We start from the raw sequence: 24,908 nt of genomic DNA on the forward strand, positions 1-24,908 counted from the left end.
TTGTCAGCCTGGCACAATTACGTATAAATTTATTAGACCATGCTTTCACCCCAAACTATAAGAATTTAGCACAAAAGTTTTTTGAAAATTAAGGATAATAATTAATTCTTCTTAGTCCTTTAAGAGAAATATTCTCAATGAGAGTGGAGCGTTGATCAATAAGAGAACCGGCAACTTAAGCGGATCCTCTTTAGTGGACAAGCCGTTGTAGAATATTTCCTCGGTTAAATTGGTCGAATTCATTAAAAATGTAGGCCTCGAGCAGTACTCTAAGTAGAACACTGGACATTCATATTGGAGGGCACATTAGATCTTTTAAGTCGTGATGCATCATCTCCTCATTTTGCAATGTACAATATAAGAAAAATATTCCTTTAAAAATTCTAAAAGTGTAATAAATTTAATTACCGATCATTTTAATTTGCCGAATTTTTTTGGGAAACACAAAAAATAGTAACATACAGTCAATTTCTAATCAATTTCCCTTAGCATTTCCCATTAGGGGAAAACAATTATTATGATGCCAAATTCTGATTAGCAAAATTAATGTATTTGGCTTAACCAATTATAATGGTTGCGTCACTTGAACAGATAGTAAATTACTGTTATTTATGGAAATATGTTATTATGGAACTCAAACTACGCAAAGATTATTAAATTACCCGCGCACGATCAAAAAAAAAAATTTAATATGTTAAAATCAGAAACGTTGAGTCTTCATTATCATGTTTAGAATTTTCTTAATTTTATCTCACATCATAAAAAATATAATGTAAAAGTCAAAAGGTACTTGGTGATAAAAAAAATCTTAAAACTTTTATAGATTAAAAGTTGAAAATTAATTATTTAATATATTCGCATTATTTTAGTACTCCGATATTTTACCACTTGAATAATTTATGAAAATCTGCTAACATATTATAAAAAAAAGAAAAAATGCAAAAAAAAATTTAACCCTTTTATAATGCTAATAATCAATATGCGAAGGTACACAAAAATTATTAACACCTGATTTATCTTCAATCAGTATTTCATATGTGTAACATGCATGTAAACGCTTATGTGTAAGTAATTATGTTGAGTTTTTTAATAAAATTGGATGTGAACAGCATCATGAACGAATGTCATATGCATATTCTAAATTATATTTGGAGAAAGACTAATTAATTTAACTGATTAGCAACTTATATTCACAGTCTAAGCTTCTTAATTCTAGTACTAAAACTTAAATTTGTTTGCATCCTTGTAAAACTTCAATTTCTGGTACCAGATTTAATCCCATATAAAGTTACTCAATCTATCTTACATTGTATTTTGAAAAAAATTGATACATAAATTTAATTAATACGTCTACTTCTATCGAGACTCTTGAAGATTTATGGTATAAGAACGACAACACTTATTAAGATAATTCGTACTATGATCGGACAACTTGTAAGGTTTTGTTTTTAGCGAAAAGCAATATTATCTGTTAGAGGTATAACGGCTCCTATTTCTAAAAGATTTTTCCTATATAGAGTAGTAAAAATTTTTCTTTTAAAATTCTGAGTAGTTCGGTATCTGTCATTTATAGCAAATACCGTTTGTTATGATTCATTTAAATCAGATGTGAAATCAATACCTTCCTTAAGTCACAAGATCAGATCGAGAGATAAATAAAATAATAATCTAAAAACAGAATATCTTTTCAAGGATTCAAAAACAAAAAAAATACTTAACCTGAGCACTAAATTTCAATACTTATAAATTTCGAAAAATTAATTAAAATTTTAAAAGTATTTTTAATTGAAAATTATGAAATTTTTTTTTATTGATATTCAAGTTTTTAATAAAAATTTGATAAAAATTATTTAAAAAATCTGAATTGAAAATTTTATGTAGGAGTCTGAATGATTTTTTAAAATTATTTAATCATTTTTCATCAAAACATATGTATATACATACATACACGCATATATATACAAAATACTTAATACATAAATAATTATTATTTGTATGGAAAAACAATTATTATTCGAGATGATTGCAATGATGCCAAATGTGCTCCGTCAAGTCACCAGCTAAAATAATGTTCCGAAGCAATAACTTTTAAAGAAACAATACGAAGTGTTTTATACGAGGACATTCCAATAATTTAAGATTTTTATTCCAATTTCTGGGTATTCTCTTTTTATTCAGAACGTTTTACACAGCCCTCTACAAAAAAATAATATTTTGATTTTTACACTCACCTACATATTACATATACTTATAGGGATAGGCTATATTCAATTTGTCGCGACGTATGTATGTACAACTGAGTTGGATGAATTTGCGACAGAATCAAATTCTAATTCAATCTAGATATGTTTGTCCACCCGTTTGCCCGTTTTGTTGTTGAAACGCACATTTGAGAACGCAAAAAGCTAGAGTTTTAAAATTTCGCATATTCCTTTACTTTTCGTGTAGATCGGTATTGAGCGAGATTGACCCACTGAAACTGGTAACCTCTACTATGCAACTGATTAGAAATTGAAAAAGGTTCCTTAATCTCTACTTTGTTCAAAAAAATTTTTAGAATATCGGTTTTCCAATAATTTTACATTCCCGATTTTATAAAATTAAAAAATTTTACTACCAAATTGATGTTAAGCAAATTAATGGATCCGAAATTTGCTTATAGTTTAATTTAAGTCGAATAAAATGCAGCATGAATTGAAAATCCTTTTTTAACAATGTTATAAATTTGTTATTCCTATACAGCTATAAATTGCCAAGTATTATAAATTTATAATACCATTTGTAAATTTATGAATCAAGAGCTTATACTAAATCTGATTTTTTAGCAAATCCATTCCAATACATTCTTAGTTTGTTTTTAAGATTTTATTAGCCTTTGTAAACGCATATACCCACTACATAACAGTCGAAATATTTAAATGTACAAGTCATTCACAAAGTTGAATTATGGTCAAGTTTTATCAGTCCTCGTTATATTTATAGCACTACCATCAAAATATCCAAATTTCAACTATAATCCAAGTGCACTTAATCGAAAACAATTTTCTTTCTCCTTTCTATTTACTGCTTACCCAGAATAAAATGAATAAAATTTTTATTGTCAAAGTATAAATTTTTATGATTTTTTCAAGTAAAAGGTCAAGAGAGAAGTTTTTATAACGAAAAAGGAACACACAACTATTGTTAAAAAAAAGACTCACAAAAAAAGCAGTTACCGTTATTGAATTGCTTTTTTTTTAATTAGCTAATAAGAAATTGTTATTGATTTTAAGAAACTAAACGTCAAAGCTTCTGCCAAAGAAAATAAAGGGTACAAGAAAAAAAAATATAATAAAATTTTTCAATAATTTTTTTTCTTATTTTGAAAATTTGCGAGGGCAGTTGTTTTTCTGTTGCCCTCGTTTTCTTATTGTAAATTACGTGTTTCTTATATTTATTTATAAATTTATGGCTAGATATTTGAGAAACTTGAAAATTTTATTAAAATAATTAAGATCACAAAAATGTTTTTTAAAAAATCGGAAGAAAAAAGGACTTTCCATTAAATTGTTTTTGTATTATGAAGGCGGATTATGTAACAGAAATCCTTTTAATCGTAATAGGGTAACTAATGATTTTTAAAATGTTATAGACACTCCGCTTTTATTACTAACTTATTATTAAGTCAAGCTCGGACTCATTGCGATTATCGTCATATATAAGGCCATATTTAAATTCAATCTAATTTTCTCCACAAGTATTTGCTAAAAAACTGAATTTTTAAATGTATTGTTTGGACAAAATTTAACGCGCTTCTAGAACTATTGAAATATCTTCAGTACATAATTTTTGAAGAATTTTTAACACTAACTGGAATTAATGTTAAAACTGAACCAATTTTTAACGAAAAGCAAATTGGGTTGTACAGAAATTTGCAAAATATCAAACTCCACGTGGAAAATTTTAATTTCAACTTATATATGACAAGGCACCAGACCATCCTGCATGGGACAAAATAGAATTCTGTGAGTGCTTGCGAATTTATTTTTCCAAATGATAAATCAAAAAATTAAAACTTTAATGTTTTACAACTATTAGATAGTTATGGTTCTTTTTCGAATTTATTGTGCAATTTGCGATTGCTTATCTATACAAAATTTTAAAATAAATCTTATTAATATGGATTTAAAGCCTAGAACTCTAAAAAGACATATCGTCTCATCAGATTAGTTTATTAAATTCGTTAACGCAACTGGCAGAATTGTAACATAATTTAAAAAAACCCCTAAAGGCATATTTCTATATAAGATTTGTCCTAGAAGAATGCAAAGAATAAAAAACAATTTCAATATTTTTTAGACACGGAACAAATTTAACAATATTATACGACTTTGCTGCTTTGTATTGTAAACGAATTTTTAAAGAAATTTTGAATAACTCTTCAATTTTAATCAGTCTTCACTAAAACTTACACAACAGTTCGTCACTAAAACTTAAGCGCCTTATTATTGAAAGCGTATGATTTGAATGAATTTACTTATTCATTTTGTACTTTCGTAAATAACCAGTAAATCTTAAAATGTCTAAATTCTATATTTAACTAATGGAAATATTTAGAAGTCTATAGAGTTACTGCTTAGCACTTGATAATTAAAATTGCTTTTTTAATAAAAATTATTAATCTTCCAAAATTTATTTGCGTGTTATGTAATATTATTATCCTTTTTATCCGAAGTCATAATTTAATTACAAAATTTAAAAAATAAAACCTAAGCTATAGGAAAATCTAGAAATAAATGGGGGATTTAAGTTGTAATAGAGAATAATTTTCTCCCAATAACTTTAAAATCGACTTCAAATTTCTAAAACTAATTTGCTTTTCAAAATTTTTCATTGTACATTTAACAAGCCCTACAAGATGCGAATAATAACATATTTTATATGAACTTCAATTGATCTTGAATTCCTACCGACACTTTTAAATCGTTCTAACGTCTTTTTAGTGTGGCCATTATCACAAATGCTAGAACAAAAATTTCTTGCTATTTTAAACTACAATCTCAACTTTTCTATAAAATAGCAAAACTATTGAAAAACTGCTATTAAAATCACAGTAATTAATAAGATCATTAAAATGCAAAACCCAAAAAAGAACCAAAAATTTTCAAATTATCAGTTGAAATAGATTTTTGATTTGATGAAATTTATGATGAAATTTGATTGTTAAATAAGATTAAGAAGAAAAATTACAACATCATCATAAAAATTTTCAGATCATTTAACATTTTGCAAAGAAAACAAAATCCTGAATCCTTGCCATTTTTTCTCATGTGTTGTGTTACGTACAACAAAATCTAATTAGAAATTTTAATTAACTAGTGTAGAGATTTTTAATTTAATATTAAATTTTCGTTTTCAAAATGATTTTTTTTTTGTAATTTAGAGTAAAATGTTACTAGAATTTCTAATATATTTTCCCATATATACAGACATACATAATATAAATGTAATTGTATTTAAATGACTCAAGTATAACTATAGGTACAATGTAATTTATTTTTATGCTGATGGCATGACATACAAAGTTAAGCTTTTATCCTGTAATATTTTAATTGCCGTGCTTTTCATAAATTACAATTAAATTTTATTGAGGTTGTTTTCTGTTTAAAAAAAAAAATACTTTTTACCCCCTTTTCTTCTTCTTTTAAGTGCATTTTCAACAAATTTTGGATAAAAATTTGGTTGTCAGTTTTATAATTCTGTCTGTTAATCCAAATAGCTCTGCTCTTATACACGAATGGAATTTTATTAGAAATTTTCGTTTGTAGAAGAAAATTATTACGAGTACCTACTTCCTTTTTCTTTCCCAGGAAGTTATAAATACGAAAAGTCTTAGAAATGCCATTTTTTTTTTTGAAAGATTTTTGCACCGAAACCATAAAGAATTGGTTACCTCTGGAAGGGTAGATTCATTTATAATTTTCTCTTCTACCGAAAAACACCTCCAGAATCTGGCAGCGGAAAAATAGTTATTAAAATTAACTGTTAGTTTGGTCTTCTTTTCCAATGTTGGATGCATTGGAAAAGAACATTAAGTTAACATTAATTTTACCATTATTAAATTTCCATGAAATCAAAGAATTACAAGCAAATATGTTATCCGAACAGATTTCAGAAATTTTTCATAATACTCGTACAAAATTAAGAAAATCAGGTAATTTGAATCGCCAATTTGCTTAGGGAAATTGTGTTAATTTACAAACGATTGGTCTGTTCCAACTCTATTTTTTCTCATTCAAGTTTACCTTGATTTGTTATTGTGTGTAAGACTACAAAGTATTTATTATATAATATGAAATCATATAAACAAAAACTTCTGTTTTTATTTTATTGCTTAACCTAGCGACATATTAATTGGATTTTATATAATGGTTACCTACATATTTGTGTCCTTTATAATGAAATCTAATAAAAAATGTATATACATTATTTTATCGAACGATAAATGTGATGCCTTTGGTAAAAGATCGACCGACCAAATATTATGGTTAGACAACAAAATGAATACAATGTAAAAAACAAAAAACAATGTAAAACAATAAAATAACTGTAAAAGTAAATAAAAGAAAAAACAATTTTCGCCCAATAGATTTACTTTTGTTTTCGGCTCTTCCTGAATGTTACAAAATATTTTTATTCTTTTTTTATAAACAAACAAAGAAACCACCAAAAAAATATATATGTATATATATATATATATATTATATTTTTTAACAATATTGACAAGAATTCATGCACACACACATTCATGCATGATTAATATAAATATGCATTTACAAATGTGAATACAAGGATAATGAAATTCAGGGTCACATAAAAATTACTAATAAAAAATTATTTGTGGTATTAAACGTATTCGGGCTTGTGTGTGTGTGTGTACGAATATAGGCTATACAAGAAGGGTCATAACTAACATTAAATCAACTGACTGAAAACTTATTGAACACCTTTTTTTTTTAACTATTATTTGCTTTACCGTTTTCATTTTGTTCCCATTGTTTTTTTTTTGTATTTATTTGGATTTCCTTTCAATTTTTTCGTTCATAGGTAAGCTTGTGTGGTATATGTATAGATTTGGTAAAACAAGAAAGTTAGTGACTACTGCAATATTGTGTAAATTAGATTAAAAATCAATTATTTTTGTTGTGGGCTCTGAGTAAATGTAAGATTAAAGTAACGATTATTGAACTATTTATTTGCATAATAAATTATTTACAAAAAAAAAATTAAAAGCCTTTTTTTCTACTCAAACAAAAATCAATAATTAAATAAATATTACATTTAAACAATGATTTTTTTTATGTGTTGAATATTTCAATCAACAATAGTTCAAATATTTTCAATATTTTAAAATTTTTACTATACGGTGAAAATTTTTGGACATTTTAATTTAATTACATGCAAATATTATGAAAAAAAATTTTCTCATTTGAAAATTATATTTCAAAAATTATGATGATCACATTTTTCTTACCCGTGAGTAAATAAGTGAGATGCGGAATGAAACCCTACGTTAACAATTGAGTAAATGAATACACAAACAACCAAGTGTGATGTAAACAAATTTCATATAATTTCGCACTCATTGACTAGATACTAAACAGTGTCAAACGCATAATATTCACCTGAGTTAAAATAAACGACAAATCGTAAAAATTTAGTGAATATAGAAAAATATACTTTGAGAGAGAAAGTGAATTATTAAAGGAATGTTTTATTTTAGTTTTACAAACTGATTAAAAGTGAAATGAAGAGCTTAAAACAGTGACATTTCTATATTTCGAACTTTTGCAATCCGAAAATTCATTAATTTCGCAGGTGAACAAATATATTTGAAAATTTTTGTAATTTTTGGCATAAAAATTTTTACGAGTATAACTCAAATCTTTGCAAAAATCTATGTAGAACTGAACACGTATATAAGAATGAATGACGATAAGTCATTTAGCGATTAACAAAGCCGACTATACACTATTATAAGAGCTAGAAGCAAATATTAAATTTTAACAAAAATTTAGAGTATTTTGATGTAATAACTCTCTAATGAGAGATTTTCAAACATTAGTTTTGGACAGGAACCTATTTTTAACTTTTTTTAACAAATTTTAATTTTCTTTACAAATTTTTCGGTTATTTTTCAAAAAAACTGCTTATTAGCTTCACCCTGTCCGTCCGTCCGCCCGTCCGTGGACAAGTTTACAACACTTTCATACCCTTGAAGATAGAAAGCTGAAATTTCATAAATACGTAGATCTTTGCTAGAAACTTATTTCCGTAGAAGAAAATTTTTCCCTATTTTCCCCCCTTTAAATTTTATATCCCTCAAACCCTTAAAAATGCCATTTTTCAACTATTTATTACAACTGAACCATAAGCATTTTCCAAATTTTGCAAACCCAGAAAAATAGTGGCTTGCTTCTTCTACCGTGCCATACTATACTTGAACTTTAAAAACAAAAAAACAAAATGGCCGTTAAAATTTACCGTTACCTAAAACCCGTGGTTTCCAAATTTTTGCTATCGTTTTTCTTCTAGACTGAAAGGTTTAGAAGTCTGAAATTTTACCAGGTTTTAGACACTAACAACTAGTTCATTTCGTTAAAAGAATTTTTTTTCCATTTCTACCTCCTCTCAAGTTATCGCCACTCGAAATTTATAAAATTTGAATTTTTGGCACCTCATACTTCTGAAACCGTAAGCTTTTTCAAATTTCTGTAAATACAGAAAGCTAACAGTAAATTCGTGCTATTAAAAATTAAAATTATTTTTCATAACTCAACTAATTAACAATTTAAATTTCATCATTATTTTAACGCTTCTTTGAATTTTTTTTGGTTTATTTCAAAGATTCAATACATTGCCTATCCTAAATGTATGCAATTTTTGGAATATATTCTCAAATGCGAATAAAAGTAATTTTAGTGATGTAGTACAATGCTAGATTGTTTATAAAAGCAATATTTTTACATGTTGAAGGGAAAAGTTCTACATTACAAACCATTGGTTTGACCCAACTTTATTATACAGTGTATATACACATATATACTTCTACTGAATTTAAAAGTAAATTGCATAATTTCTCTAGAAATTTAATTAAAGAAATATTAAAAAAGAATTAACTAGAACCAATCAACCATGTCCTATATATTTTTCATTGTCTGCATAAATAAGAATGAATAGTAATTTTTGTTCATTGTATAAAAAAAAATCTATAATATTATGGTGCGGATGTATGTATAAAATTTTTCATTTTTACTTGAAAGAGATATAAAAAGTATAAAAATTAAGCATTCGAAATATCGATTTAATGTAAAACCAATTTTATTTGTGAATTTGCTGATTTGAACTAAAATTAGTTTAAAATATTTATAATCATATTTTAGAAATATTAAATATTACGGAATCGTGTATTCGGTTTATATACTGTTCACTATATACACACAAAAATTACAAGTTAATAGAATTGAGACATATTATGGAGCTAAATTATCAAAGTAATTTCAAACAGTTTAAATATCGTGAGGTTAATGCTACAACTAGATGACTCGAAAATTTATATTTTTAGATAAACATATTTTAACCTAGGCGTCATAAAATCGAATGCTTTTTCATCTGCGACAAATATCTAAGCTTAAAAGTGTCTTTAAATATCTGAAAATGGTAATACCAAAACCAGATAACTTCATGATAAATTATTTGTTATTGCTAAATCTTTAAAGTTCAATATCTCTTAACTACTCGTAATAATTGCGAATTATCTAGTTGTATAGCAATTACCTCCCGATATTATACAAGCCAAAATCTAAGATTAAATATACGCGACAAAGTCTGATGTCTCTTTACATACATATCAGACTGAAATTATTTAAAAATTTAAATTCAGAAAAATTATAACCAAGACTAAAAAATCACCTGACGGCCGTTCAAATTCCTTACAAAAAAATTGTTACTTTTAAAAATATCTTATAGTAAATCAGAAATCGGAATAGCATAATTACAATTATTTGCCATCACATATGCCATTTTATGAACTCAAATAATGTTTACAGACTCAGATTAAATCTTTCATCAAATTCCGATTAAATCTTAGATTTTGTTGTATTTGCAAACAGTACCTTAGCATTTAAACCTAGAGGTTCGTTTATTTTGTAATTGTGAATCAACCCATAATTGTTCTAAGATGAGGCTGCCTCAAATACAGTTGAATTATTAAAATATAGCCCCATATAGGAAGATAAATAATAATTTATATAAACACATGCATAAACACATTTTTTATATGACTGAAAGCAAATTGCATTTCTAATATTAACAATTATTAAATTTCTAATAAATTTAATAAAAATTTACTGAATTCCTACATTAATATAAAAATTACGAGAACAAAATTGACTTCCATTTTTGACTCTTATTATATTTAGTAGCTTTCCGATTTGAACTTTATACAATTTATATACAATAGATACACTATTGAAAACTTCGGTTTTTTTTTTGTTGTTTTCTGTTGGAGTTTATGCCTAACTATATAATTTCTTGCATATACAATAATCTTTAACTATACATACATAGTTTTCCTTATAAAATAGTTTAAATAACTTTGAAACAAAATCATTTATAAATATACAATAAAGGTGTAAAAAAAAATTTTTATAATTTTATTCATTTAAATTTTTATTGTTATATTGTTTTTTATATATATATTTATTTATGTAAGTTTGTATAATAAAATATTACACTAAAAAAGTTTTATCTTTTGTCATCTTTTATACTCGTATATATAATTTAATATGTACGTATGTATATGTATGTAAATATAAATTTACTTAATGTTTTATTATAGGCCTTTATAGAAATAGTTTGATATTAAATTGCTTTTTATTGCTCTGAAAAAATTTCTGATTATAAATTTTTCAAAATTACCTTTGTTGTTAAGTTAATTAAGCTTTAATTTTTTTTCGTAATTCTAAATATAATATTTTAATTGATATTATACTTTATATAATGAAATTTATATATATGTATATAGATAATATATTAAAAATTAATCTTATACCCTGAAATATATTGACAAAATAAATCCTTAAAAACTAAGAAAATTTTTAATAATTAAAAATTTTTGTTTTCCTTTTTTTCAGTTTTTTATCCTTTATTTTTTATTAAATTAAATAAAATTAATGAATTTTTATTAATTGTGAGTTTATTTTTTGTCTTTTTTTGCCACATTGCTTTATTTTCCTAAAACAAAATTTATTTTTCGTAATTTGGCCTTATATAAAAATATATTTTTTTAATTAATAATTTATGTTAATTAATTAAATTAATTTATTTTTTATTAAATATTTAGAGTAAATCATAAATTCACTTGTGTTCTTTTATAAAAAAATTAATGGAAATTTCTATTTGTTATAAAATTGTTTTATATAACATTTTACATTATACATTAACATTTGTTTCGTCATATTATTTAGAACAAACAAACAACAAATATAATATTTTAAAAATTCAAATGTAATTTCACAAAAAAGTATAACAATATAATGAATTTCGAACACAAAATTTTTTTTTAAAATAAAAATATTAAAATAAATTTAAAATGAATTTAAAAACTGAGCTTTAGTTTTTCAGTTTGTTTTTGATGATATCCAAAATCAAATTGAAAATATTTTTTGAAAATTAAAGTGTATATATATTATGGCTATTATGTATGTATATTTGAAAATATTTTATATATACATAAAGTAAAAATTTATGCAGGCACAATGAATACATACACGTGTATTACACTAGGCTAAATGGCAATTACATGTATACATGTTATTATTATTTAAGAGAAGTAAAGAGAATTATTTTCTCTCTATTTATTTTTATATACATTGTATATATATATATATATATATGTAAATAGTATTGTATATTTAAAATAACTAGCAATTATTTAATAATTAAATAAAAACACTTGGTTTTAATGGGGGCAAAAAAACAATGATGATTCAAACTTTTCAAAAAATATATGGAATTTTTTACTTCGAAAAATAAAAAAAAATATTTCATACAAGTGTCCTGCTATTGTTTTCTTTCTCTCTCTCTCTCTGTGTCTCAGTCGCTCATATTAGGTACTAGCATTATTGTTATTGAAATTAAATGAAAATTCTATTTAAAATTTTATAATAGAAAAATTTTTTTTAAACAATAAAATTTAAATTTTTACATTGAAGAATTTTAAAAGTAACCAAATTTTAAAATACAATATTTATTATAAAGTTTTAGTATAAAGCAATATTATAAGTATTAGCATATATAGGTACACAAAAAAAATGTACTCGTCTAGATCTTAACTCTTGTGAGTATTAGCTATTTTAGTAAACATTTTTCAATTAAAATTTCAAAAAGAAAAATTTTCAATTTTGTTTTTCACCCAAGAAATATGCAATAAAAATATTTTGAAAAATAATTTATGTGTACACAATAATAAACTGTTACACATAGCTTATTCTTCTTCTTCACCACCAACAGTAATAATAACAATAATAATAATAATAATGATGACAGTAATAAAAATATAATAATAATAATAAATGTTAATAATAATAACAAGAAAAGAAAAAATTTCTTTGTTGTAGTTCTTTTAAAAACTATACAAAAGAACAAACCAAAATAAAAAAAAAAAAACAAGAATGAAAACAAAAAAAAAAAACTAAAAAATAACACTTTTTTTCATTTTCTTTTTGTTTGTTTTTATTTTGTTTATTTGTCTTTTATTTTATTTTTTTATGATTATTATTTTTTTTGTTTTTTGCTTAATATTTTACTATATGCCGTTATTTATGTTTTTCCGCTTTACCGTTTAATAACAAAATCATGTGACTTATACGTAACAGATGTAACACCGCAATGAAGTGAAATTTCTTTAAAAAAAAAAATACACAGAAAAAAAAAATAAAGAGAGAAATGACAAAACAAAAAAAATACTGTTACAAATATATTACCTACGAAAAACGAAATAAAGAAACGAAGTGAAATTATAACGAACGAACAAACGTCAGAATTCGCATACATGCCTGTGTGTATGTACTTATGTACTTTTATTATTATATATATTTAATATTATGTACTAATAATATGTGACTATATGTAACATTTATATGAAGAAGTATATATGTGACTGACATATACATACATACATACATGTGAATATCGTACATAAAAATATGGATTGTATCCTTTTTTACAGAAATCATGTTCATTTCATATTATATTTAAAAAAAAAAATAAGAAAAGAAAGAAAAATAATTAAATAACAATGAAAAGGAGTGAAAAAAGTATAATTTTTCTTTTATTTCCCTTTCTATCTCATTCGCACTCACTTTGATTTCATTTTGTTCTTTTCAGGTATATTTTTTTCTCTTTCTTAATAATGTTCGTCTTTTATATTTTTCTTTTTTTTTTTTGTTTTTTAATACTTCTGTATTTTAAAATCCATTAAATGAATATTTATGAAATTTTGTAGGTTGGAGTGAATTCTGAATTTTTATAAATATGGCAATTGATCAAGATGATTCCTAGATAAACTCTGAGCAAAAACTTTTACATACACCTGTCATATACTTAAGAAGGCATTCTTGAATATCAAATTCTATTCATTTATAAAAAATGTAAAAATTATTGATGACATCAAATTCAAAGCTTTCGGTGAAAATGCACCTTCCCATTGTATCAGAAAATGTCCATTTTTAGCGAAGTTTCGGTCTAGAGATTTGTTTTACAATGTTAAATCTTGAATTCAGAGGAAACATATGTAAATTACATATGTAATAATGAAAACTTACATAATTACGAACTAGCTGTGATTATGCCAAGAATTCATGAACTTGTGACATAATTATTATATTAAGTTTCACGAAGTGGACTCTTCTAATAGGCCCATTTTACATTTTTTATCATTTTTAAGAAAATTTTCAACAGACTTACTTGACATTTAGTGCCGCATTGCAATACGTTTTATACGAGCCACCAAATTTTTTTAAAGAAATTAGGTTTCTGTAATTGGATCTTTACTAAGAGCCGATATTGCTGTATTTTTGCGCAAAACATATGGATGTATATAGGGAAATAATTTACCGATTTCCTTGAATATTAATATTTCAACTCAGAGTGTTAAAACAATGAACTAGTAAATTTTTTAAAAATATTAGATAAATTTTTTTTTCGGAATTGCCCCATTGAATTTCTGTAAAGCAAAATTTAGAAACGTTTAACTTTTATTACAGATTTTTTACAACACAATTTTAAATTGCGATGTAAAAACTCCAAAATAATGCAAAATTTGAATGAATGTGGAAAGAAATGTGGAAAGAAAAAAAAATTGAATTTCATTTAAAGACCATTGCGGAACTAGAATAGACATAAGAGTAAATAAATTTTATTTTTAATTTTAATCTTTACTATAAATAGAAATTTTCCGATTTAATCCACACTAGTTAAATCGACAATCCAATTTTTCTGTACATTGAAATTCTCTATATATTTTTATGACGAATTTTTCAGCAATGATTTTAATTATGTGTATGTATATGTATTATATATATACTTATATATATACATATATATATATGTATAAAACAAATCAATTACATAAAGAATATATGTATGTATATAGGAGATACATATATAACGTCTTAAATAAATTTTCAAATATATTGCACGTGCTTGCTAACAACCATGATACAATTGAAAAAATTTACTTTTTACGTATCCTTATCATGTTAAAAATGAAAATAGTGTTCGTTTTATATAAAGCGCGAAAAATAATTTTACTGCAGCCAGACTAAAAAGTTTCCATATGTACGTATATATGTATGTAAATTTATAACTTGGATACATATACTATTATTTAATACATATAATAATTTAAGAGCTTAATAGCTATGATATAATAATAGTATATTATGGTTCTAATCACGACAGAGTATAATATATAAAATGTATACTCTTATATATATTGGGTTATATAACATACGAGTACAAAATCAACTACCCTAAAATAAAAGAGATTATTATTTTTGTAAATAAAGAAGCTTTATTGAGAAATTTAAGAGTTTTTTCAAAAATTTACAATATAAGAGCTGAATAGCTGAATTAGTATGACGTAACATTGTCATATTATGCAACTGGAAAATTTAAAAGAAAAACCGTGCAAAACAAAAAGTGGAACAAATTAGAAGCTTACAGAATATGTAGGTTATTTATATAACAAAACCTATTATAGATTTTTGTATACATTTAATCCCACATAGGCTTTATTATAATACCAGATTGGAATTAAAACTTTTTTTTATAGATTGCTGGGTTCGAAATGGTTAATGGGTTTCTGTTAATAATCACAATATTTAATAACGGATCCAGAAGATTAAACTTTTATTTTAGATTTTGTATTCAATAATATTAAATTAAAATTTTTTAATTCTACAATGCATTTATGCTTACTTTTTTAAGTTGATTTAATGGGATTTATTTCTAAAAACTTGATTTCATTCATCAGCCGTACAATATGCTAAGCTATGTAGAAACTGTTTTAAATTTCCCCTTTGTTAACTTTCATACGATTCCCATTAAGAATTTCGTTTATGTGTTTTTATAATGGCAGCCATGCTAAACACAAAATATCAAATTAAGTTTGACTCAAAATAAACAATAATATTTTATTTGTGGGTTCGACTAAGTAAGTTAAAATATTAAATAATCTAATAGGAAAATAGAGATTTTCGAAAAGGATCTAGTTTAATTGACGTGTTAAATTTCAAATACATTTTATATTTTTTGACAATTCTTGAAGTAACTGCACGGATTGTACGAAAATAAAAAAAAAACCTATGAAAATTCAAATGGCGGCCGACATAACGCAAGAAAATTTAAATTAGTAAATTTTTAGCACTACTATAAATATGTCAGTTAATAATTATTACTTACTTAAGCATGTAAGCGCTGAAAGTAATTATAAGTCAACAATGAAAATTTGGCATATTTAGCAAACACTTTTTCTGAAACCTTTCTAATAATTTTACTGATAATTTTATTAGTAAAATAAAATTTGACCCTTACTATTAATTTAACCTACTAATAATTTTATGAACGAAACGCATAAGTTATTTTTGTAAGATTTGTAAAATGCAATATAGGCTTTAGAAAATAGGGTCAATATGGGTTGACCTTATATTCTAAGAATTTGTATAGGGTGAATATGGGTTGTAGGAACCAAAAATAACTTACAACATATGGGTTGTATGAAATCTAAGTTTAACATTTTAATATCGTAGAAATCTGAGCTCAATTTTAATATGTGTATATGTGTAATGTATATATAAATCTGTATATGTGTATATATGTATCCAATATTCAATTACTTAAGCCTAACAAAATTTGATTTTTTAAGTAGATCTTGACAATTTTTTATTGTCTTAACATGCATTCCTCTTAATTCCGACATACTTGTTGAAAAACGATAATTGATTATTTTCATATCGTAATTTAATTTTTTGTCCATGATAAAAGAAACTTCTTAACTGTATTGAATTCAAATACTGAAAATAATTATAAAAGCTAATCATATTGAACACATGAAAAGTCTAATAATATGAGTCACAAATCATCAATGCGAAAATTATGAGATTTTTTTTTTAAAGTGACCTTCATAACAGTTTTAAAGACTGTTAAAGCTAAAAGTTTTCAATTTATAAGAATTCCCTTTCATTCACATTATCTATTTTGTTGAAAACAAAAGTTGTAAACAAAATAAAAATATCCTTTGAGTCATTCTCATTCCATTCAGAATAAAATGGGACCTTTTCTCTTAATCATAAGTACAAGTTTATTATAGTACTTGTTATTTTTAGTAAATTTAATTTTATATTATATTAATTATTATTTTTTCTATTTAAAAAGCAATAATTGAAGGTTTTGTTAATTGAAAATGTTTAGACAATTTAAAGAGAGCGAGCTTTCCATTTCCATTCAACTTGTGAAATTTATGTTGTTTTTTTTTTTTTGCAGGTATTTTTGTAATAAAAAAATATTATAAAATAAATTCACAAAACTATCCTATATTGCAATTCATATGTTTAAGAAAGAAAAGCTATAATTTGACAGCAAAATTGTAAAAACAGTGTGCGGCAGCTTTGAAGTAGTTATTTTTACGATTTTTTTTTGAATGGCGACATCTATTGTCAGTTTATCAAAACTTTTTCTAATTTTAATAAAAACAAGTACAACTAGAATGCTTTTCTCATTTGAATCCTTTCAATCGTACAACTTTTTTTCATTAGAATTTTTTTTTTTAAACAAATAATAAAGCTTTCCAAAGCCCAGTAAATGGGATCCAAACAATAAAAAGAAATAAATTTTAGTCTTGGTATCTATGACAAATTTTAATTTACAATTTCCTTTTCGCGAAACATGAAATTTATGAAAATTTCAAATCATAAGTATTAACTAAAATAAAAATCCCATTCTAAAACGTAAGCAAAACGTACATATTACTCTTAATGGTATTTTTTTAGGGATTTAAGAACGTGAAGGACCATCTCTCTCTTATGTACTTATCAGACAATAACCATATCCCCACCACTTGAAGAGTATATCAGTGAATTTTATTGCAAAGTCATTGTTCTCTTTATTCTTTTAGAATAAAGAGAACGATGATTTAGAAATTTAAGAGCATCAGTATAACAAATTATCTATTCTTTAATTAATTTCTCTTATTTGAATTTTAAGAGCAAGCATTAATAAAATATTTATTCATCAAAAAAAAAAACTTTCAAGAGAAAATATTAGAAAAGCTCTTTTATTTATAGAGGTCAAAGTTGCATATCTGCAACCTTCACTTAGAATAATATACAATCATAATCAATTTATAATAAACTTTTAAGTAGTATAAGAGAGAAGAGGTCTTGTATGAAGAAATTGAATAAAGGGAAGAGATTCTATTTATATTTGTAGAGAAAATATCGTAATAAATTTATTATATAACAATCATAATATGTTTAATGGAAACAACCAAATATTGTGTGGAAAGGATATGGTTGGAAAATCTTTGAAAACTACCCCAAGTATTACAATAAATACAATACGTGCATTATTTTGATTTAATTAATGGATTAAATAAGCTTTATAAGTATTTTATTTTGATATTATATATTTTGAGTGTAATTCAGTGGAATATCCTTTTAATGAAATAATCCTTTTAATAATTAAATATCCTAATAGATTACAATTTATTATTAACATTAATGAAAACAAACCATTTATTATAAAATTGAATTACAAAATCGCTTTCATATTTGGAAATTTTTGGTTCTCATAAATTTTCATAAAATTTATTGTTAGTGTTTTAAATGAATTTTTTGTCATTGAAAGCTTTTTTTTTTTGGTTCTGAATCATAAAAACGAATAAAAAAGTTTACTCCAACGTGGTCATACAGAATGGAAAAAAAAAAACAATATTTTTGCGCAAACTATAAGGATTTTTTTTCTTTTTTTTATGTTATATATACAAAAAATTTACATGTAGTTATTTTATATACTTATGTTCCATGTACAGAAACTATGCACATAAACAACTCAAATCTTTGAATGTTAAACAAAATTTTTATACCCTTAAACTTGAATAGTTTCAAGATTAAAGTAGCAAGCAGGTTTAATAATTTTTCTGTTCGTTTATGTTTCTCTTTTCTTTTTCTTTTTTTTTTGGTATATTTACTTAAGGGAATTAAAGATTTTTGTTCTAATTCAGAGTGCTGTGAATTGAAAAGTGAATTTCTTTACATTCTGTGTACACCGGTTAATGCATGGTAGATTTAATTATTTGCAAAACATGTATGCATGCATGTATGTATTTAGATACATTTTTTTAAATAAATCTGCGGTTTTGAACGAAAAAACAAATTCTTTTCACATAATATGAAGAATTTTTTTTCTTTTTCTTCCTTTTTTTGTTTTAAATTATATTTTAAAGAAAATTTTGAAAAAATCATATAAAAATTTGATATTAGTAAAATATTAATATAATTAAATTATAATTTCTTGGCGACTTACACGATCTCTTTACCAAATATATATTAAAGACCAACAAAAAACATAGGGTACAAAACTTGTGTCATAGATAAAAATTGGCAAATATTTCTGGGTCCTATTGCATTAACTAGTTTTTACGTTATACGCAAAGAAGAAGTACGGAAGCAGTACTTTAAACATACTTTTCTCATGAACAAGTGAAAATATTGCTTTCAAAAACAGTCTACTACATTATTTACATTACTCTCATTCATATCAAAATATATGAACTGATTGTATACATTTAGGATGAGTGAAAAAAAAACAAATTTAAAGAAGCTTTACACAATTGTCAAATTCGATGGTTAAATAAGGAGTTACAACAGACAGAGTTTATTGCTTCTATAGAAATTTGGAGAAGCTTGCAGTTTTAGAAATACAAGGCGGCAAAAATTTTAATTTTTCAAATTGCGAGATGCAATTACTATAGAAGGTATTGAGGTAGAAAAAAAGGTTTTTAGTTCCTAGAAGTTTCTGAAATTTCAGGCTTCTACTTCTTACCGTCTAGAAGAAAAGCGATATGAATAATTTGAAAAATACTGGTTTAAGATAACGGTCATATTTAAAGCCCATTTTTACCGACCGTATTGTGTAAACAATGGGTAGGTTGTGTGATGGCAACAAATTTTGCATATGGAGTTTTCGGTGGAAGCGCGAAACCTGTCGGGCTGTCGGTCTGTCGGTCTGTGTGTGCTCGCGTGTATCTCAAGTTTGGCTGAACCGATTTTGATGTAATTTTATATGTAAGTTTATTTCGACCATGGCACGGATTGATCAACTTTTGGTATATATCAGGCCTCGGGAACTGCACTTTTTAGTGGGCCTGTTTTACATTTTTGAACATTTTGAGGAAAATATTCAACCGATTTACTTGAAATTTTATATATAAGCTCAGCTCAACCATCCGCGAAAATTCGTATGTTTTGGAAGAAATCAGGCATCGGCAACTAGACGTTTACTACGGACCAAATATACATTTTTGTGTATATAAAGAGAAATAATCAATCGATTTCATTGAAATTTAATATATGAATTCCTCATATTAAAGCAATGAATATATAAATTTTTTGGAAAGATCAGGGCTCGAAAACTGATCTGAGGGCCGATTTTACATTTTTTACCATATCTACGGAACGAATTGATGGAATTTCTTGAAATTTGATATTTAAGTTCTGGTTGTTAGCGAAACTAACTGCCGAGCATTTCAAGGAATTCGGGTAGCACAAGCGCTTGAAAGCACTAAACGGTTCTTAGATATGTCGTGTCACAAACGTATAAAAATCAGTAGACCTGATAATAAGAGTTAAAAAATAAAATATAATGTTGAAATACTATAAAAGTGTATTAAAAATTTTTCAGATATTATTCTTTATCTAAATTACAAATTTGTTTATTCTTGTTACATAAATATTAGTTGGGATAATAACTAAGTTTCTGATTTGCATATTACAGCAAAATAATATCAAAAGTCACTTGTTTATAATGAATGTGTTTTGTGATTTATTTTATTGTATGATTATTGTGTTTTTGATAATATTATACGGCTTACGAAAATTTCAAATTGGTGAATCAAAAATGTTTAGGTTGATGTAGTTTTTTATTGGTATAACTTATATCATTTCAAGACAAAACAAAAATAAATAACCAGGGACATGGAGATTGCTATGCAATGTAGTAAGGGATGAAAATAGAACTTTTACTCTTATAAATTTTCGTGTAACTCTGTGCAGTGAGAAGGTCTTTTGTTCCACATATTATCGAAAGAATTTTGACAGGAAAAAATAGTTTGCCTTCTGAAAAACGGGGCTGTCAGTCGCCTGATTCGAAATTAAACGACTGATCCTACTTCATAGCATAAAGAAGAAGTATGACTGGTAAAGTTGTACAGTAGCTCGGGTTGTATATTTTCTTACGGCTTGTTAAATATTAACGAAAATAAATGGTTTACCAATTTTCGCATCTACAAATCATTTAAGACGTCTGTAGGGGTTAGAATTTATTAATATGTAGAATTGAAACGGTGACAATTTTCAATATCGTATTATATAGACTTGTGCCAGCGAGTCATAAGGCTCTCACACGCTAAGTAAAACATTAATAAAAAAAACGTAGATCAACAAATTTGAGAAACAACAGAATACAAAATAATGTTTTCAAACACGAATCAAAGACTAATGAATACATTGGGGCGAGATTTCTTTTATCACAGGAGGAAGAAAAATATATTACTGTCTTTTACTCTAAAATCTAGCTGTTATTTTTATCAGGGCTTTGTATAATCACACCGTAGGTAATAAGATAAAATTTTATAATATTGAATTATACGTTAATGGATCGCAAGAGTATGCAGCGTCACGTCTGATATTTTGGCGTGATCTGGAACTTACATCATAGCCACTCCTACTTTTAAGCCAAATTGGTTAATAACCTTTAAGCCGAATCTATTACATATCCCTTTTCACGATCTTAATTTTTGTGAGTTTATTACAATTTATATTTGGTTTTGAATACATATAAAAAACTTTTTTTTTTGTTTTATTTCCAATTACAACTAAGCTTTCTAATAGAGCAGCAACGTATTTTCAGTTATAATTAAAGGGCATAAAAAGCAAAAGTGCGAGCAAGTTTTACTATTCTTTGGGAAAATATTCCATTGAGATCTAATATAACAAAACTAGCTCAGTATTTGAAACTGTCTGCAGGAATGAGAGTTGTTTGTACTATTTATTGAAAAAGTTTTCCAATAATAAAAATAAGGACACAAATATCATAGAAGTAAGAACATTATTGAGTTTGTCCTTATTTCCGTAGTATTCGGATTGATTCAGTCGATTGACGAGATTTATCAAAGTTATGGTATTGACTGGTATAGATTGCTACAATTAGACACAATGAGGTTTGATATTTAACACGTTGTCTTGGTCTTGATCACCCCTATTCAAAAAAGGTATTTTTTGAATAGTAAAGGAAAATTTCTATATTACCATAAGCTAATCAGAAATCAAACCAAAGATATCTGATATGATAAACTTAAAATATCTGAGTCTTTTTAAAAATTAAAAGTTAGCAAATACATTTGCATTCCATCAAATAAAAGTTATCGTAAAAATTTAGCGTTCCTTTATTTAAGATTATTGTTATTTTCACCTTGTCCTGCAATGTCTTTAGCACAATATCTGTGCAACTTTAGCTTACAATGCCTGCAACATAGCTCTGTCCCTTTCAGAGGGCGGCCAATATGTCACATTGAGTGTAGACCCAACTGAGCATAATAGTAAATGAAATCTTTGTTGGGGTGCTAAAGAGGGATAACATTATGACACAATGAAATTATTTCTTACTCAAGATGATCGAAGTCGGGGTTTTTTGCAAAAAACATCTGATTTTCTTTTGTGATGGTTCTACAACACAAATTTTTTTTCTTACTGTTCTGATTTGGCCTCAAAAAGGCTCAAATAGATTAGATCTTTTCTGATTTTAGAGTACTCTCATTCACTTCACTAAGGGATATATTCACTTTTAAACTTAAGGCACAGATAGGGGGGATACGGACTAAGCTACTATATACCATACAAAATATCGATGATTAGAGCGGAAACTCTTCCTATATCCCTTGTTTTTATACAAATCTACAATCTGCAAAACATAGATTTCTGTTTAAAAACATAGATCTGTTTAATCATTTACACTGAAAACTTTAGTTCCTCTTTTTCTTTGTCATTTCTTTAATATAAGCTATCATATTTAATATAAAATCAACTATCATCCAAAATGTATTATATATGCACATACTATGCGTATAATTGATAGTATAATCAACCATACTTTCTACGCAAAAACTATGTTGCAATAACAAGAAAAATAAACAAAAAATGTAACAATATTAATGTTTAACATAAAATAATGTCCTTAATTTCCTTTGTAGAAAAAAAATACAATAATAATAAAACTGTTATCCTGACCATGACAAGAATTTTCCAAAAAAAAGAAAACCAAATTATTGCGAAAATTCATTTTTTTTTCGCAAAATATAACACACAAAATTTTATTGAATTTTTCGTTATTAAGAAGGACTTTTCATAATATTAATTGCTGTTCTAAAAAAAAAAAAAAATTGTTGTTATACTTTTTCGCTCTAAATATTTTTTATTTTTTTTTTTCGTTTTTTGGAGGCAAATTGCCAAAAAACATACATTTGTATGTATTTAAAAAAAGAGCTGCAAAAATAATTCATTTCCAAAAATCTTGTAAACAGAAGGTTGTACACAGACAAATAGAAGGTTATACGCTATTACAATTTTACTAGAATATACTCTTTCATCTTTTACGAGAAATTTTTATGGCTCCAGAGTGGTTCAACAACAAAAACCAAAGAACTATACTAAAAATAGTTTTGGTTTTTGTTCTGTTGTTTTTATTGTTCTTTTTAAAATAAGAAATTTAATTTGGTTTATAAGAACAAACTGTTTTTAATATCCTTTTCATTCTTTTTTGAATAAAAATTTCGAATATCGCTTAAATTTATATTTTTAAAAAAATTGCATATTTTTAGGATAATATTAATTTTATTTTGATAATAAGTATATAATAAAGAATCGAGTACTAACTGCTTTTTCCACCCTTATTAAATTAATTTAAAACAAAAATTATTCATTTTATAATATTTTTCATTATTTTTTGCAGTTTCCTAAATTTTATACAATTCTCATCTTTTTAATGCACTTCCAAATTTACAATTATAAAATTTTATTAAATAATAAATTAAAAATTAATTGAATCTCATAAAAATTTTAATATTATTCTCCATAGTATTTAATATAGTTATATTTTAATTTTGAGAAAAATTTTAAAATTTTGAATAAAATATTTACCATTTATGTACATACGTATGTAAGTTTATTCAAGTACATATTATACTTTTAAAAAACAAATAGATTTTCCATATTTGAAATTAAATTATTACATGACATATCAATTTGTTATGCACCCACGGTCCTCATTCAAAAACGAACAAAAGACACCACTTTATAATAAATCAAAAGAATATAGAAACAAAAAACAATAAGTCACTTTTATATACAAAACATAATTTATTTAGATATCCATAGTAAAAACAAAGAAAAAAAAAAGTGAAAAAAAAAATATATATTTAGAGATGAAAATATTACAGTAAATTCTCGATTTATATTGCCGAATACAAAAATATACTAGAATCATAAATATTGAATCTTAAGTAATTGAATAATTAAAAATTGGAGCACAAGAGATAGAAGATAGAAATGCAATACTTATATGGTAGTGTAAAGAGATGAAAAACGAAAAATATTTAGTTTCCCAAGCAGTTTTTAATTAACACTCTTTATTTAATTCATATGTTCTAAAATTATAAAATCTTCAATTTAGACATGATGGCAGAAATTTATTTGTGTACCTTTTTCAATTACTTTCCAAGTCTTTATTATTAATAGTTTTTATTAAATTTATAAATGAGCCGGTTTTTTTTTAAAGTGGTATAAGTCCACTTTTTAATTAAATGACTAAGTTAATGGTGATTTTGGTGAGCTATAGACACCTTATCTCCACAGTTACAATAACAATTTCAATAGAGTTCATCTTAAACATAAAATAAACAACATATGTTATAATGGTTAATATTTTTAAATAAATTCAAATGCAAAACCTTAAATATCTTAATATATGAAAAAATGGACTTATATCTTGAAAGTGGTATAAATGGTGAAAAAGACAGCTTAAATATTAAACCA

At 25.0% G+C, this 24,908-nt stretch overlaps 1 protein-coding gene across 1 annotated transcript in view; it reads right to left on the reverse strand.

Annotated features, from left to right (window-relative positions):
• Positions 1 to 12,917, reverse strand: part of LOC129618568 (voltage-gated potassium channel subunit beta-2) — a 119,208-nt gene extending 106,291 nt beyond the window's left edge. The window contains exons 1-2 of the mRNA XM_055533394.1: positions 12,881 to 12,917; positions 10,960 to 11,274 (exon numbers count right to left, since the gene is read on the reverse strand). The gene's annotated coding sequence lies outside the window, so the exon portion shown is untranslated. The remainder of the gene's footprint in view (positions 1 to 10,959; positions 11,275 to 12,880) is intronic.
• Between the last annotated feature and the right edge of the window lie 11,991 nt (positions 12,918 to 24,908).

Source organism: Condylostylus longicornis, unplaced genomic scaffold, assembly GCF_029603195.1.
Source record: "Condylostylus longicornis isolate FDR11 unplaced genomic scaffold, ASM2960319v2 ptg000001l, whole genome shotgun sequence".
Classification (NCBI taxonomy): Eukaryota; Metazoa; Arthropoda; class Insecta; order Diptera; family Dolichopodidae; genus Condylostylus; species Condylostylus longicornis.